Source organism: Psammomys obesus, unplaced genomic scaffold (assembly GCF_907164565.1).
Source record: "Psammomys obesus unplaced genomic scaffold, mPsaObe1.curated_primary_1811, whole genome shotgun sequence".
NCBI classification, from domain to species: Eukaryota; Metazoa; Chordata; class Mammalia; order Rodentia; family Muridae; genus Psammomys; species Psammomys obesus.
This window is the reverse complement of record NW_026585797.1, coordinates 14,625,839-14,643,648: the sequence shown is the minus strand read 5'-3', so window position 1 is coordinate 14,643,648 and position 17,810 is coordinate 14,625,839. Positions and strand designations below refer to the sequence as shown.

The 17,810-nt window shown below is 40.2% G+C and overlaps 1 pseudogene; it reads right to left on the bottom strand.

The window, feature by feature from the left end:
• Window positions 1-12,109: 12,109 nt before the first annotated feature.
• Window positions 12,110-17,810, bottom strand: part of LOC129670790 (ATP synthase subunit a-like) — a 6,924-nt pseudogene continuing 1,223 nt past the window's right edge.

Genomic DNA, 17,810 nt, shown 5'->3' with positions numbered 1-17,810 from the left:
TCTGACAGAGGGCTAATATCCAGCATATATAAAAAAAACCTAAAGAAGCTGAAAAGCAGTAAACCAAATAATCCAATTAAAAATGGGGAACAGAGCTAAACAGAGAATTCTCTGTAGAAGAATATCAAATGGCAGAGAAACACTTGAAGAGATGCTCACCCTCATTAGCCATTAGGGAAATGCAAATCAAAACAATCTGAGATTTCACCTTACACCCATGAGAATGGCCAAGATCAAAAACTCACGTGACAATACATGTTGGAGAGGTTGTGGAGAAAGGGGAACCCTCCTCCACTGCTGGTGGGAATGTAAACATGTACAACCACTCTGGAAATCAATTTGGCACTTTATCAGACAACTAGGAATAGTGCTTCCTCAAGATCCAGCCATCCCACTCCCATGCATATATCCAAAAAAGGCTCAAGTACACAATAAGGACATTTGCTCAACCATGTTTGTATCAGCCTTATTTCTAATAGCCAGAAGCTGGAAACAGCCCAGATGCCCCTCAACTGAAGAATAGATGCAGAAATTGTGGTACATCTACACAACGGAGTATTACTCTGCAATGAAAAATAAGGAAATCATGAAATTTGCAGGTAAATGGTGGGACTTGGAAAGGATCATCCTGAGTGAGCTGTCCGAGAAGCAGAAAGACACACACGGTATATACTCACTCATACAGACTTATAGGATAAACCTAAAATCTGCCCATCTAAAGAAACTAATCAAGAGACAGGACTCTGACTTAAACACTCAATCCCCACCCTGAAAGGCAAAGAAGATGGACATCAGAAGAATAAGAAAGCAGGAAACAACCTAGGAACCTGCCACCGAGGGCCTCTGTAAGGCTCTGCCCTGCAGACTATCAAAGAGGCTGAGACTTTATGACCAACTGTTGGGCAGAGTGCATGGAATGTGATGTAAGAAGTGGGAAATAGTAGATTATAGATAGGACAGGAACCCCACAAGGAGAGCAATAGAACTAGAAAATTTGAACACAGGGGTCTTCCCATAGACCCATACTCCAACCAAGTACCAGGCATGGAGATAACCTAGAACCTCTGTGCAGACACAATCTGATAGGCCTGCTCTTTGATCACCTCCCCATGAGAGGAGAGCAGTCTTACCAGGCCACAGAAGATGACAATGCAGCCACTCCAGATGTGATCTGATAGACTAAGATCAGAAGGAAAGAGAGGAGGACCTCCCCTATCAGTGGACTTGGGGAGGGGCATGCATGAAGATGGGGGAGAGAGGGTGGGATTGAGACGGGAGGAGGGAGTGGCTTATGGGGGGATACAAATTGAACAAAGTGTAAAAAAATAATAATAATAATAAAAAGAGGAAGCTAGAAGAAATGAGCAATAAAAATTTCACATGGTAACTCTCATTGTTATCTCTCAGTTAAACAATTTGTAAATGTATTTAAACCCAATGTAACAAAAAAAAATAAAAGACAATAATTAAAAAAAAAATCATTGTTTTCTCTTCTCACATCAACTGAAGGACTGTGAGCTCTAGTCTTAGCCAAAATGATTCAGAAAGAAGTCAAGAGGTTTGGAAGTACTCTGTCCTATATCATCCGTCAGTCTTTGTGTTAAAAGAATTCAGGAGAATGCAGAAGAAGTGAGGAGAACAATTTTAACAAATAGTAAATCATTCATAAACCAAAAAGAACCGGCCATCTCAGACAAAACAAAACTAAACGCAACAACTTACAGCCTATATCTGGGCTAATATCCTGGAACAAAACTGAAATCACAGAAACAAAAACAGCCACAGTTTTAAACAAAAGTAAAATCAAGCACTCTCAAGTAGACGCAAAACCACAAACAATTATTCACAAAAATTAAACAGTAACTCCAGGCACAACACCAAGAAAAAGACAATTAATCATATACAGAAACCAACTAAAACTGAAAACCTGGACTTCTCTGTCAAAGAAGTTCCAGAAAACCGATCCTCACTCCAGTTCCCCTATCCTGGGGCTTCCTAGGAGGCAGAAACTCCAGGGCAATAAAACATCTTTGAAGCCTGCCCCCCTACCCCTAGCAGCCTAGGCTCGGACATGTCTGTCAAACCTCCACCTGGCCGCTCGCATAGCACCTCGAGGCTTTTCCGAATAAGAAACAAAGAATAGAGGCAAACAAACATTTAAAGCAGACAGACAACATAGAAGACATTTACCCGCGGGATTAAGCTCTCTGGGCTGGGAGTCCTAGAGGTCTTGAGATCATCCCAGATGCGCCCCCAAATGTTATGCCAGGTTCACGGGACCCTCAGAGACCACCAAGAGATGACTCGATGCAATTGCAAGAGAGCTTTATTAAGAGAGCGATCAAACTCAGGATACAAGTCTCTCTGACACAGCAGTAGAGAAGTGGGACTCTGAGCTCTAAGTGAACAGGATTTTTAAAGGGAAAGTCTGTGAGCAGGGGATTTCCATGACAGCAAGCGGGAGGGGGGCGGGGGGCAAGCCTTGACATTATCGAATTGGGTGAAGTTTAGCAGGGCAGGGTAACCTTTTCTGAGGCACACAGAAATCACAATGGCTAAGGCCTATAATGACAATGGCTATTTTTCTAAACCATATCTAAAACATTGGGGAGATTTTTCCCACCCGATTCGCAACCAGTTCCCATTGATTATTGCCAGGGACTTTGTCTCTATTTTCTATAGAGCATTTATTCTGTTATAGTTTCTGGAGGCTATTGCTAGGAGAGTTAACTTTGTTTTCTGCCAGGTGTACATTCTGTGATATTTCCTAGTACCTGAATTCAGTTCCCAGTCAAGATCTTTATTTCAAAATGGAGTTTATTCAGGCTAACTTAAACTCTTAAATAAAACATGTTTGAGCAAATGTCTTTGTTGTGCACTTGAGCATATATCGGATATATGCCTAGGAGTGCAATAGCTGGATGTTGAGGAAACACTATTTCTAGTTGTCTGAGAAAGCGCCAGATTGATTTCCAAAGTGGTTGTACAAGTTTACATTCCCACCAGCAATCGAGGAGGGTTCTCCTTTCTCCACATCCTCACCAGCATGTGTTTTCACTTGAGTTTTGATCTTAGCCAATCTGATGGGTGTAAGGTGAAATCTCAGGGTCGTTTTGATTTGCATCTCTCTGATGGCTAAGTACATTGGCCATTTCTTTAAGTGTTTCTCTGTCATTCAATATTCCTCTATTGAGAATTCTCTGTTTATCTCCATACCCAAGTTTTTAATTGGATTACTTGATTTGTTGTTTTTTAACTTCTTTAGTTCTTTATATGTTCTGGATATTAGCCCTCTGTCAGATATGGGGTTGGTGAAGATCCTTTCGCAGTCTGTAGGCTGTTGTTTTGTTCTGAATACAGTGTCCTTTGCTTTACAGAAGATTTTCAGTTTCATGAGGTCCCATTATTGATTGTTGCTCTTAGAGCCTGTGCTGTTGGTATTCTGTTCAAGGAAGTTGTATCCTGTGCCAATGAGTTCTAGGCTCTTCTCCACTTTTTCTTCTAACTGATTTAGTGTGTCTGGTTTTATGTTGAGGTCTTTGATTCACTTGGACTTTAGTTTTGTGCAGGGTGATAAATATGGATCTACTTCCATTTTTCTGCATGTGGACATCCAGTTGGACCAGAACCATTTGTTGAAGATGCTGTCTTTTTCCCATTGAATGATTTTGGTATCTTTGTCAAAAATCACGCATCCCAAAGTGTGCAGGTTTATTTCTGGGTTTTCTATTTGTTTCCATTGATCCACCATTCTGTTTCCAATACCATGCAATTTTTATTACTATTGCTCTGTAGTACAGCTTGAGATCAGGGATGGAGATACCTCCAGATGATCTGTGGGATTGATTTAAGTTTCTCTCCATTGTGTTTGATATTGGCTATAGGCTTGCTATGTATCGTCTTCACTTTGTTTGGGTATATGCCTTGTATTCCTCATCTCTCCAAGATTTTAAACCTGAATGGGTGTCAAATGTTTTTTCAGCATCTAAGGAGATGTTCACATGGTTTTTCTCCTTCAGTTTGTTTACATGGTGGACTCCATTTATGGATTTCTGTATGTTGAACCACCCTTGCATGCCTGGGATGAAACCTACTTGGTCATGGCAGATATCTTTTATGTGTTCTTGGATTCAGTTTGCAAGTATTTTATTGAGTATTTTTGCATCAATGTTCATAATAGAGATGGGTCTGAAGTTCTCTTTTTTTGTTGGGTCTCTGTGTGGTTTAGGTTTCAAGGTGACTGTGGCTTCATAGAATGAGTTCAGCAAAGTTCCTTCTGTTCCTATTTTGTGGAATAGTTTGAAAAGAATTGTAGTTAGGTCTTCTGTGAAGGTCTGGTAGAATTCTGCGCTGAAACCATTTGGTCCTGGAATTTTTGTGGAAAGGAGACTTTTGATGACGGCTTCTGTTTTCTTGGGGGATATAGGACTATTTAATCTTTCTACCTGATCTTGATTTAATTTTGGTAAATGGAATCTATCAAGAAAATTGTCCATTTCATTTAGATTTTTAAATTTTGTGGCATATAGACTTTTGAAGTAAGTCCTAGTGATTGTTTGGATTTCCTTAGTGTCTGTAGTTATGTTCCTCTTTTCATTTCTGATTTTATTGATTTGGGTGGTGTCTCTCTGCCTTTTAGTTAGTTTGGCTATGGGTTTGTCAATCTTGTTGATTTTCTCAAAGAACCAGCTCTTGGTTTCATTGATTCTTTGAATTGTTTTATTTGTTTCTAATTCATTGATTTCTGCCTCGAACTTGAATGTTTCCAGCCATCTACTCCTCTTGGGTTTGTCTGTTTCTTTTTTTCTAGGGCTTTTAGGTGAGCTATTAAGTTGCTTGTATGTGATGTTTCAAATTTCTTCTTGAGGGCACTTAGTGCTATGAACTTTCCTCTTAGCATTGCTTTCATTGTATCCCATATGTTTGGTTAGGTTGTGCCTTCATTTTCATTGAATTCTAGGAAGTCTTTATTTACTTCTTCCCTAACCCAGCTGTCACTGAGTAGCAAGTTGTTCAGTTTCTATGTATGTGTAGACTTCTTGCTATTTCTGTTGTTGTTGAGGACCAGCTTTAGACCATGGTGGTCAGAGAGGATACAAGGGATTATTTCAGTCTTCTTGTATCTGCTGAGGCTTGCTTTGCGACCAATATGTGGTCTATATTGGAGAAGTTTCCATGAGGTGCTGAAAATAAGGTATACTCTTTTGTATTTGGGTAAAGAGTTCTGTAGACATCTATTAGGTACATTTGATTTAGGGCCTCTATACATGCCCTTATTTCCCTGTTTAGCTTCTGTCTGAATGATATGTCCCTTGGTGAGAGGGCAGTGTTGAAGTCTCCCACTATTAAGTGATCGATGTGTGAATTCAGCTTTAATAATGTTTCTTTTACAAATGTAGGTGGTCTTGTATTTGGGGCATAGATGTTCAAAATTGTGATGTCCTCCTGGTGGAATTTTTCTTTGATGAGAATAAAGTGCCCTTACTCATCTTTTTTGATTAATTTTGGTGAAAGTGTATTTTATTAGATATTAGGATAGCTACCCCAGCATGTTTTCTGGGTCCATTTGCTTGAAAAAAACATTTTTCCAGCTCTTTACTCTGCAGTAGTGGTTATCTTTGTTGCAGAGGTATGTTTCTTGGATGCAGCAGAATGTTGGATCCTTTTTATGCAACCATTATGTTAGTCTCTGTCTTTTTATTGGAGAGTTGAGTCCATTGATGTTGATAGATAATAGCGACCAATGAATGTTAGTTCCTTTTATTGTGGAGTTGGTGGTCTTACTGTGTTTCATTACTTGTTTTCTTTTAATTTTTTGTTGGGAAATTATCTGTATCCTATGTTTTCTTGGGTGTAGTTGTTTTTGTTGGAGTTTTCCTTCTAGTATCTTCTGTAGGGCTGGTTTACTTTGTAGATATTGCTTAAATTTAGTCTTGTCATGGAATATTTTGTTTTCTCCATCTATATTGATTGAAAGCTTTGATGGGTATAGTAGGATGGGTTGGCATCTGTGGTCCCTTAAAGTCTGCATGACATCTGGCCAGGCCCTTCTGGCTTTCATAGTTTCTGATGAGAAATCTGGTGTGATTCTGGTAGGTCTGCCTTTATATGTTACTTGGCCTTTTTCCCTTGCTGCTTTTAATATCTTTTCTTTGTTCTGTAGATTTAGTGTTTTGACTATGATGTGATGTGAGGAGTTTCTTTTCTTGTCTAGTCTATTTGGTGTTCTGTAGGCCTCTTGTATATTTATGGACATCTCCTTCTTTAAGTTGGGAAAATTTTCTTCTATGATTTTCTTGAAGATATTTTCTGGACCTTGGAGCATAGAATCTTCTTTTTCATCAATTCCTATTATTCTAATATTTTACCTTTTCATGAAGTCCTTGATTTCTTGGATGTTGTGTTTGGGACTTTTCTGATATTACTTTTTCTTTGAGAAAAGTATCAATTTCTACAAATGTATCTTCAGCACCAGAGAATCTCTCTTCCATCTCTTGTATTCTGTTGGTGATATTTACCTTTGTGTTTCCTGATGTTTTCTCTAAGTTCTCCAGCTCCAGGTTTTTTTCTGATTCTGTTTCCTTTATCATTTCTAATTCTGTTTTCATGCCTTGCATAATTTCCTTCATTTGTTTGAATGTGGATTCCTGTCTTTCTATGATGGTCTCTATTATTTTGTTCATTTCTTTTCTATATGCCACTAATTATGCCTCTACTTGTGCCTCTATTTGTTTCGTTATATTTGCCTGTGTTTCTTTGAGAGCTTTGTTCATTTCCTCTTTATTTGTCTCCATTTGTGTGGCTATTTCTTTGAGAGATTTGTTTGTTTCCTCTTTATGTGCCTCTAATAACTGGACAAGCATAGCTTTAAAATCATTTTCCTGTGTGTCTGGTGAATTAGAGTATCCATTGCTTTTGGGGGTTGCTGGTGAAGCCATGATGTCCTTATTTTTGTTGGATGTGTTCTTACACTCACTGGTATCCATAACTTTCACTGTTTGTTCCTGGATTCTGCATTTCAGACTATTACCATCTTTCTCTGGTGTCTGGAGGATTCTTCAGGAAGATGAGAGAGTTCCAGTGGTTTCAGCGTGCGTTGGTGTTTCAGCTATATCTAAGGGAGGAAAGTCCAAGGCCACAGAAGGACAAATGCAGGCGATCATGTGCATGTCTGTGGAAATGTGCCTTGAAGGACAGCGTGCTAGAGAATGTAGAAGCCTTGAGTGTGAGGTAAGGGTTCCATGCAGGTGCTGGTGCTGATGGTGTTCTTAGGCGCTGGTGGTGATCACAGGCACTATTTGCTTATGCACATTCCCTGAATACCTCAGTGGCCTACAGGCTACAGGTATTCAGCTCTGACTGAGCTCCAGGTGTTATTTGCCTGAAACCCACTGATAGACCCACATAACAGGGGCTTCAATATTGAAAACACTGCCCCCCCCAAATCCCTTTGTTTCCCACAGTGGCTGTGTGGGTGGGAGGGATCTGATGTTTGGCTACTATCTTAGATGTACCATAAATCTGGGGCTCTTCAGGCTCTTGAAGGCACACTCACTCTCTAACAGGTCAAATTGGAAAGCACAGGGGTCTCCCCTTTTTTCTACTCTCAGGTTTGGGCTTGCTGGGACAAATGTGGGTATAGAAGCTTTGTTAGCTCAGTGGTGCTGCAGCTGTTGAATTCGGGCGTCCAACTGCAGCAGCAGAACTGGGAGGCCAATACAAGTGCCTGCTGGAAAATCCTGGGAGCCACAACAGAGGTCCACAGTCCTAGGTGGCTTGGAGGGTCCGGTGTAGCTGGGTGGTTTTATGGGTCTGGTGGTCTTTGGTGGCTGCATAGCCAGCTGCCCGCCTCTGAGGAATTTGGCAGCCCATACAGTCACTGGCTGGGAGGCCCTGCAGGGTCCGTACAGCTGCTTGCAGACTCAGGACCCAGAAGGCTGGTACTATGGATCCAGGATCCGAAAGGCTGGTACCGCAGATCTGGGACCTGGAAGGCTGTTATAGTTGGCAGCCACAGCTGAGGAGCTAGGAGTCCCGCCTCTGCTAACTCAGTCTTCAGGCAGTAAGTTCTGTGCTCAGAGTCTCAGGCACTGTGGGCCTGCTCTGCAGAGAAGGAGGGATGCCCAAAAACGAGAAGTGTAAGGGGTTCGAATGTTCACCACTTTCTTGCCCCAGCATAGTCCACAGGTGACCTGACTCTAAATAGTCTCAGTTCATGTGATGTCACCCCTCGTTCAGGAAGCCTCAATGTCAATTTTCTGGCCTCAGCTGCTCCTCCACTCAACAATTTTGGAGTTTCAGATCTTCTGCCTCTCAGATATGGTGCACGTTGATCGTTGCCATCTTGGATCTTCCACCAGGAGTTTAAAAGTAAGAATATCCTTCGTTTACACCCCAACAACAGAATATTTTATATAAATATTCTGTTCATGTATGCATATATATGTGTATCATATATTCTGTTAATTTCTAAGAAACTTAAAGCCAACATAGACAAAACTGAGATCTTTAAAAAATTTGAAGTTATGGCTGCTGCCCTCTGTTAAAAGTTATTTCTTTTTCCAGTCACTGAAATTTTTTCAGCCAACTCTAGAGACGTAAATCCCTGCCAAATAATTTATTTTGACAAAAAGCATCAACTAACAATGATGTAAAATTCTACTTTCCTATAAACAGTAGCTTTATGCAGAAATATGTTTGGGGGTTCCAAATATCTGCTAATCCTGTAGATTCTGCATAGTAAGCATGTTTTATATATAGGTGCTGGGGAAAACCCAAAGGGGTAGTTTGACTCCTTTTTAGCTACATGCTTTAAACATACCACACTCTATACTTCCGTCTTTTGATCTGTAAAGTCAGCTGAAGACTCGCAAGAAACAGGCAACCTGAGTCCAGCACTATGTGATTTCAAGACAAGACATTAGAAATTAAAAATTAAAAATTAATTTAAACCCTCATTAAAAATTAGAGGTTTTTGATTTGGATTGCCTTAGGCACAATCACCCGAAAAGGCAGTATATGACTGACAATATCTGCTTTGCTATAGTCAGAATGATACCCAACATTATATGACTACAGGACTTTGTCTACATAAGACATCTGTTGGAGAATGCAGGGGAGTGATGATTGAATAGGGGCCTAGAAGATTAGAAAACAAACCTCAGAAGGCATGGCACATTGTAGCCATTGTGATGTCCCAAGTACAATGAAGAAAAATAAGATCCACATGCAGCAACAGGGTTTAAGATAAGAGCACAGTTCATAGTAAAGCAAGCAACTAGTAGCTAAAGAAGATAGCTGCCTTAGGATTTATTGTATCTTTGTTTCTCTAAATAGAAGACCTGAAGTTGAGAGGTGTGGAGAGTTGAGGAGAGGTGATTTGTGGAGTAAATATTATCATGCTTCAATGTATATTTCCTTGTATAAACATAAACTCCCCCATGTACCTCTCAATGCTCTCTTTAAAATTCACGGTTTCCTTTTAAAATTGATGCTACATAAGTAATTGTGTGTGTGTTTCTAAATACATAAATATAACTTTCTCATGTTGTAAGAATGTCATCCGGTGTTATAGAATCTCATGATATAGAATCATGAGATTCTATATCAAAATACTGTACAATAAAATGAGAAGTGGTTGTAGGTATGTTTAAAAAAAAAAGACATCTGTTGGAAGAAAAACGAATACAGCCAACATTCTGTGTTTGCATGTGCTTGTACACATATGTCTAATTGCATGTGTATTCATATGCAGGTCTCACTTCTCAGGAACCATCCATCTTAGATTATGAGACAGTGTCTGTCACTAAGCTTGAGAATGATGAAGAGGCTAGGCTGGCTAGGCCCTAGGGAACTGTCTGTCTCTGTTTCCCAGCACTGAAATTACTTCTGTGCTCAGCTTTCTATGTGGATACCAGGGATGGAATTCAGATCTTCCTGCTTGTGTGGCAAGTACTTAGACAGAGCTCTCTCCTCAGGCCCCACTATAATTTATTTTTAAAACAAAATAGAAAAAAGAAAAAAAAAAGCAACTGTAAAGTTACTGTTCTGTTAGAGGGACAAAAAAGGAAATGACCAACAGATGACTTCCTGACAACAAACCCCAGTCAGGTTAAAAAAAAAAAATGGAACTACAACTGGGGGCCTCTGACACTCATTATTATGGATGGAAGGGAAGAGCTTGTAAATTTGTATTGATGTTTGTGTTTTCTTCATTCAGTCCTGCCAGAGACTACAGAGATCCAACACAGCACATCCTTGTGCATCAGACACAGCTGTGAATGCCATATATCCAGACATGGGCTTGGTGAGTTAGTGAAAATTCACTGAAAGATGCCCATTAAACTAGTGAAAACTGATTTAGATCCTGAAGGCTGATGAAGGCATTCCTTGGAGGAAAAAGGAATTTGTCAAGAAAGTTCTGAGAAACTAATGGCATCCATAGGGGAAGGAGGGGTACAGAAATAAAAGCATCTGATGTAAATGTGTGAAAATATTACAATGAAACCCACTGCTGATGCAATAGACGCTAAAAAAAATTGTATCAATATTTCAGTATTATAAACATTATAATTACTAATTGACTACACTTACTGACAAAATCTACTGTGTAGGCACGTCTACTTTACCAAAGGTGTGTTTTCTTCAAGGCAAAAAGCAAAAGGGCCTTCTATTCCTTTTCTATCCTAATTTCAATGAGAATAATTCCTAAGTAGACACAAGCAAAGTAATAGACTCTACCACCTAGTGCCCCTATGCCAGCCAGCTGTGTGCTGTCCTAGGGTTCCTAATAGAGCTAGGCTAGTGTAAATGCTATGATAAAATTTAGTAGAATAGGGGTCACTTTGGTAATTATGAGATTTTTCATAATCTAATTAGTCGAAATCATTAATTTTTGTTAAACTAATTACCATACGTTCATTCTAGGCTTTTTTTGTGTTCATTCGTATGCAAGTCCTAGGGATAGAATGGTAAGAAGAGAAAAAGAGAGTAGTATTATTTGATGTATGTTTTGTGATTGTATGTCTCAGGGGAGGGGTAGTAATAGAGCAATTTCTAAGTCAAATAAAAGGAATGTAATTGCTACTAGGAAGAATTTTATTGAAAATGGTAGTCGAGCAGAGCCTATAGGGTCAAAGCCGCATTCGTAAGCGTGTACTTTTTCTGCATAAATATTAATTTGTGGAATAAAAAATGCAATAGTGACTAAGAGAGAGGATAAGAAGATGTTAATTAGGAGGGAGAATAAGAGGTTAATTGTTCTCTTCTAGGTTTTTGCTAGATTTAACTGATTGGAAGTCAATTGTACTTTTTATACTAAGAGAACATGAGCCTCATCAATAAATGGAAACATAAAGGAAAAGTCATACGACGTCCACAAAATGTCAGTATCATGCTGCTGCTTCAAATCCAAAGTGGTATTTTGATGTAAAGTGAAATTTTAGCTGTCAGAAAAGACATACGATAAGGAAGGTAGATCCGGTGATTACGTGAAGTCCATGAAAACCTGTTGCTATGAAGAATGTTGAGCTGTAAATGCTGTCTGAAATAGAGAAAGAGGTTTCTAGGTATTCTGATGCTTGTAAGGCGGTAAAATAAAGACCTAGTATGACTGTGATCAGTAAGGCTTGGTTTATATTGTTTCGTTTACTTTCTATAAAGCTGTGATGGGCTCATGTGATTGATACTCCGGATGCTAGGAGTACAGATGTGTTTAGTGGTGGTACTTCTAGTGGGTTTAGTGGGGTGATTCCTGTGGGAGGTCAGCATCCTCCTAGATCATGTGTAGGGACTAGGCTGGAGTGGTAAAAGGCTCAAAAGAACCCTGAGAAGAAAAAGACTTCTGATACAATAAATAAGATTATTCCGTACCGTAGGCCTTTTTGGACGATTGGGGTATGATGTCCTTGGAAGGTTCCTTCGCGAATGATGTCTCATCATCATTGGAATATAGTAAGTGTGTTGGTTGAAAGTCCAATTAGTAGTAAAGTAATGGAGTTATAGTGGAATCATATTGTTAGTCCTGAGGTGAGAAGTAAAGCGGATAGTGCTCCTGTTAGGGGTCATGGGCTTGGATTTACTATGTGAAATGCATGTGTTTGGTGGGTCATTAAGTGTTGTCATGTAGATACAGGCTGACTAGTAGAGTGAATACATAAGCTTGAATTAGGGCTACGGCGAATTCGAGTGCTGTGAGTAAAATTATGATGATGAAAGTGATTGAAGGTTTGGGGGGGCGGAGCCAAGATGGCGACTAGCACACACAGTTTCCGTGCTGTGGAAGAGATAAAGTTCTGAGTTGATGAGTGGAAGAACTTCTGAAGCCAGGGAAACAACGGAGAGAGTTTCTAAACAACAGGGAACATCGCGGGAGGTGAAAACCTTGGTCTCGGGTCACCCAGGGACTTGTTTGGGGAAGGTGAGAAAAGATCCTTTGATCTCTCGGCACTCCCCTCCCCCAGACCTCCCTCCTCCTCGGCACAGTGGACTCGCCTTTCTCAGCGCAGATCTAACTGCCTGGGGCCTGCAGCCACTGAGGCGGAGCCCCAAGCCCTTTATCAGCAAAGGCCAGCAGTACTGTGTCTCGGAGCCCCAGATTTGCGCGCGGTGGCTGCACCATCCTCCCAGGGCCCAAATCTGCTAGACACCATACTAGCTCCGCAAGAGCGCCATCACTGACGGTACGGCCCGCCCAATCCCACAGTGACAGAGAATACGCTATATACTCACCAAAACCAGACAGAAACGCCATACAAGCTAGACACACCAGGCGCTGGGCCCCCGAAGCTTGGAGAGCACAGTAAAGAGACCCCAGGACTTCCCAGAAAGCATCTGGACTAGCAACCCAGTCTCCAGTTACAGCGGGACTTTCTAACCTGGCGGGGGAGCAGCACTGAGCTGGCGGGGCACATCAGCCCTCCAGTTTAAGACTAACCAGGGCCAAACCAGAGAACAGAAAGGCTGGTTACCCCGATTCCTACCGACGTGACCACCCTGAAATCTCCAGCTGCAGCAAGACCTCATAACCTGGCAGTGACAGCAGCACGGAACTGGCAGAGCACATCAAAGAAGCAGAGCCAAACCAGAGAGCAGAGAGCTCAGATACGCCGATCTCTGCCAAGTGTCCTGCCTGTAAGTGAGTGCACCCTTGAGAATCTGCAGCTCCACTGATCCTGGGTCCTTCTAAAACAGAAGCCAGGCATCGAACCCCCTCCCACCCATATACCCACTTTGGGAAACAGAGGGGCACTTGGAACATTGAAGTTCCTGCTCTGTGGGTCTAATTGAGGAGTTAAGGCAGTTAATGCCAGAAATTGCGCTGCGATCATCACTAGCGCCTGTGACATATACATTGCAGAGCCCCTCCCACACACTCAAGGGTTCAACATTAGCCATCACTCTGTCCCTCGAGACACACGCCCACACCCACTTACACACACACACACACATATACACACGCACGCACGCACGCTTGCATTTGCCTCTGTTTGCGCCTGTGTACTTTCCTCCCACAGGTACAGCTAGTCCTCAGCATACGCTAAGGACACGGGACCTCTCTCAACTTCCTGAAGAATTCTCCAGACTCGAGAGAGAGACAGTACCAGTCTGATCGGCAGAATCCAAAAACAAACAGGGAAGGTCTCAGATAAGCCAATGGCCAGGGGTAGGCGAAAGAACACTTCCAACATAAATCAGGACATCATGACTTCACCAGCAAACCCCAAAATCGATGGATACTCCAATTCATCAGAAGCACAGGAAAATGACCTTAAAGCCATGCTTGCTCAATTATTTGAGGCTCATAAGGAGGAAATGAACAAATCTTTCAAAGAGTTGGCCAGTCAATTGGAGGTAAAGAAAGAAGAAATAGACAAAACCCTTAAAGAAACACAGGCAAACATAGCCAAACAAATAGAGGCACAAGTAGAGAAAAAATTAGTGGCATACAAAAAGGAAATGAACAAAGAAATAGAGTCCATCGTAGAGAGACAGGAATCCAAATTCAAACACATGAAAGAAATGGTGCAAGGCATGAAAACAGAATTAGAATCAATAAAGAAAACACAAAATGAGAAAACTCTTGAGCTGGAGAACTTGGAGAAAAGATCAGGAACCACAAAAGTAAGCATCACCAACAGAATACAAGAGATGGAAGAGAGAATCTCTGGAGCTGAAGACACACTTGCAGAAATTGATACTTCTCTCAAAGAAAAAGTAAAATCAGAAAAATTCCAATCACAAAATATCCAGGAAATCAAGGATGCTATGAAAAGACAAAATCTAAGAATAATAGGAATTGATGAAAAAGAAGACTCCAGGCTCCAAGGTCCAGAAAATATTTTCAAGAAAATCATAGAAGAAAATTTTCCCAACTTAAAGAAAGAGATGTCCATAAATATACAAGAAGCCTACAGAACACCAAATAGACTAGACCAGAAAAGAAACACATCACGTCACATCATAGTCAAAACACTAAATCTACAGAACAAAGAAAAGATATTAAAAGCAGCAAGGGAAAAAGGCCAAGTAACATATGAAGGTAGACCTATCAGAATCACACCAGATTTCTCATCAGAAACTATGAAAGCCAGAAGGGCCTGGGCAAGCATCATGGAGACTCTAAGAGATCACAAATGTCAACCGAGACTACTATACCCTGCAAAGCTTTCAATCAACATAGATGGAGAAAACAAAATATTCCATGACAAAACTAAATTTACGCAATATCTATACAGCAAACCAACCCTACAGAAGATACTAGAAGGAAAACTCCAATCCAACGAAAACGAATTGACCCAAGAAAACAGGGCATACAGATAATATCCCAACAAAAAATGAAAAGAAAACAAGCAATGAAACAAGGTAAGATCATCGACTCCATTACAAAAGGAACTAACATGCATTGGTCAATATTATCTATCAATATTAATGGACTCAACTCACCAATAAAAAGACACAGGCTAACAGAATGGTTAAGGAAACAGGACCCAACATTCTGTTGCATCCAAGAAACACACCTATGCAACAAAGATAAACACTACCTCAGAGTAAAGGGCTGGAAAAATGTTTTTCAAGCAAATGGTTCCAGAAAACAAGCTGGAGTAGCCATCCTAATATCTAATAAAATAGACTTTCAACCCAAGTTAATCAAAAAAGATAAGGAGGGCCACTATATTCTCATCAAAGGAAAAATCCAACAAGAGGACATCACAATTTTGAATATCTATGCCCCAAATACAAGAGCACCTACATTCGTAAATGAAACAATATTAAAGCTTAAATCATACATTGATCCTAATACCTTAATAGTGGGAGACTTCAACACCCCACTCTCATCAAGGGACAGATCAACCAGACAGACACCAAATAGGGAAATAAAAGCACTCACAGAATCCCTAAATCAAATGGACCTAATAGACGTCTACAGATCTTTTCACCCAAACTCAAAAGAGTACACCTTCTTTTCAGCACCACATGGAACCTTCTCGAAAATAGACCATATAGTTGGTCACAAAGCAAGCCTCAACAGATACAAAAGGATTGAAATAATCCCTTGTATACTATCTGACCACCATGGACTAAAGCTGGACATCAACAACAACAGAAACAACAAAAAGCCTACACGCACATGGAAACTGAACAACTTACTACTCAATGACAGCTGGGTCAAGGAGGAAATAAAGAAAGAAATTAAAGACTTCCTAGAATTCAATGAAAATGAAGGCACAACATACCCAAATTTATGGGACACATTGAAAGCAGTGCTCAGAGGAAAATTTATAGCACTAAGTGCCTACAAGAAGAAATCCGTAACATCACATACAAACAACTTAATGGCCCAACTGAAAAACCTAGAAAAAAAAGAAGCAGATACACCCAAGAGGAGCAGACGGCGGGAAATAATCAAACTAAGGGCAGAAATCAATCAATTAGAAACAAATAAAATTATCCAAAGAATCAATGAAACAAAAAGCTGGTTCTTTGAGAAAATCAACAAGATAGACAAACCCTTAGCCAAACTAACTAAAAAGCAGAGAGAAACCACACAAATCAGCAAAATCAGAAAGGAAAATGGGGACATAACTACAGACACTGAGGAAATCCAAACGATTATTAGGTCATACTACAAAAGCCTATATGGCACAAAATTTGAAAATCTAAATGAAATGGATAACTTTCTTGACAGATTCCATCTACCAAAATTAAGTCAAGATCAGGTAGAAAGACTGAATAGTCCTATATCTCCCAAGGAAATTGAAGCAGTCATTAACAGTCTCCCCTCCCAAAAAAGCCCTGGACCAGATGGCTTCAGCGCAGAATTCTACAAGACCTTCAAAGAAGTATTAACACCAATTCTCCTCAAACTATTCCATAAAATAGAAACAGAAGGAACACTACCAAACTCATTCTATGAAGCCACAGTCACTTTGATACCTAAACCACACAAAGATCCAACCAAAAAAGAGAACTTCAGACCTATCTCTCTTATGAACATTGATGCAAAAATACTCAATAAAATACTTGCAAACCGAATCCAAGAACACATCAAAGATATCATCCACCATGACCAAGTAGGCTTCATCCCAGGAATGCAAGGGTGGTTCAACATACGGAAATCCATCAATGTAATCCACCACATAAACAAAATGAAGGAGAAAAACCACATGATCATCTCCTTAGATGCTGAAAAAGCATTTGACAAAGTCCAACACCCATTTATGTTTAAAGTCTTGGAGAGATCAGGGATACAAGGCACATACCTAAAGATAGTAAAGGCAATATACAGCAAGCCTATAGCCAACATCAAACTCAATGGAGAGAAACTTAAATCAATCCCACTGAAATCAGGGACAAGACAAGGCTGCCCACTCTCTCCATATCTCTTCAACATTGTACTTGAAGTCCTAGCCAGAGCAATAAGACAACTAAAGGAGATCAAGTGGATACAAATTGGAAAGGAAGAGGTCAAAGTGTCACTATTTGCAGATGATATGATAGTATACATGAGCGAACCCAAAGATTCAACCAGAGAACTTCTTCAGCTGATAAACACCTTCAGCAAAGTGGCAGGATACAAAATCAACTCAAAAAAATCAGAAGCCCTCTTGTATACCAAAGACAAAAAGGCTGAGAAAGAAATTAGGGAAACAACATCCTTCACAATAGCCACTAATAACATAAAGTACCTTGGAGTGACTCTAACCAAGCAAGTGAAAGACCTGTTTGAGAAAAACTTCAAGTCTTTGAAGAAAGAAATTGAAGAAGATCTCAGAAGATGGAAAGATCTCCCGTGCTCATGGATTGGTAGGATTAACATTGTGAAAATGGCCATCCTGCCAAAAGCAATCTACAGATTCAATGCAATTCCCATCAAAATACCAACTCAATTCTTTACAGACCTTGAAAAAAAGATTCTCAGCTTCATATGGAGAAACAAAACACCCAGAATCTCCAAAACGATCCTGTACAACAACAGATCATCTGGAGGTATCTCTATTCCCGATCTCAAGCTGTACTACAGGGCAACAGTAATAAAAACTGCATAGTATTGGCATAGAAACAGAAAGGAGGATCAATGGAATCGCATAGAAGACCCAGAAATAAACCCACACACCTATGAATACTCAATATTTGACAAAGAAGCCAAATCCATTCAATGGAAAAAAGACAGCATCTTCAACAAATGGTGCTGGACCAACTGGATGTCTACATGCAGAAAAATGAAAATAGATCCATATTTATCACCCTGCACAAAACTAAAGTCCAAGTGGATCAAGGACCTCAACATAAAACCAGATACTCTAAATCAG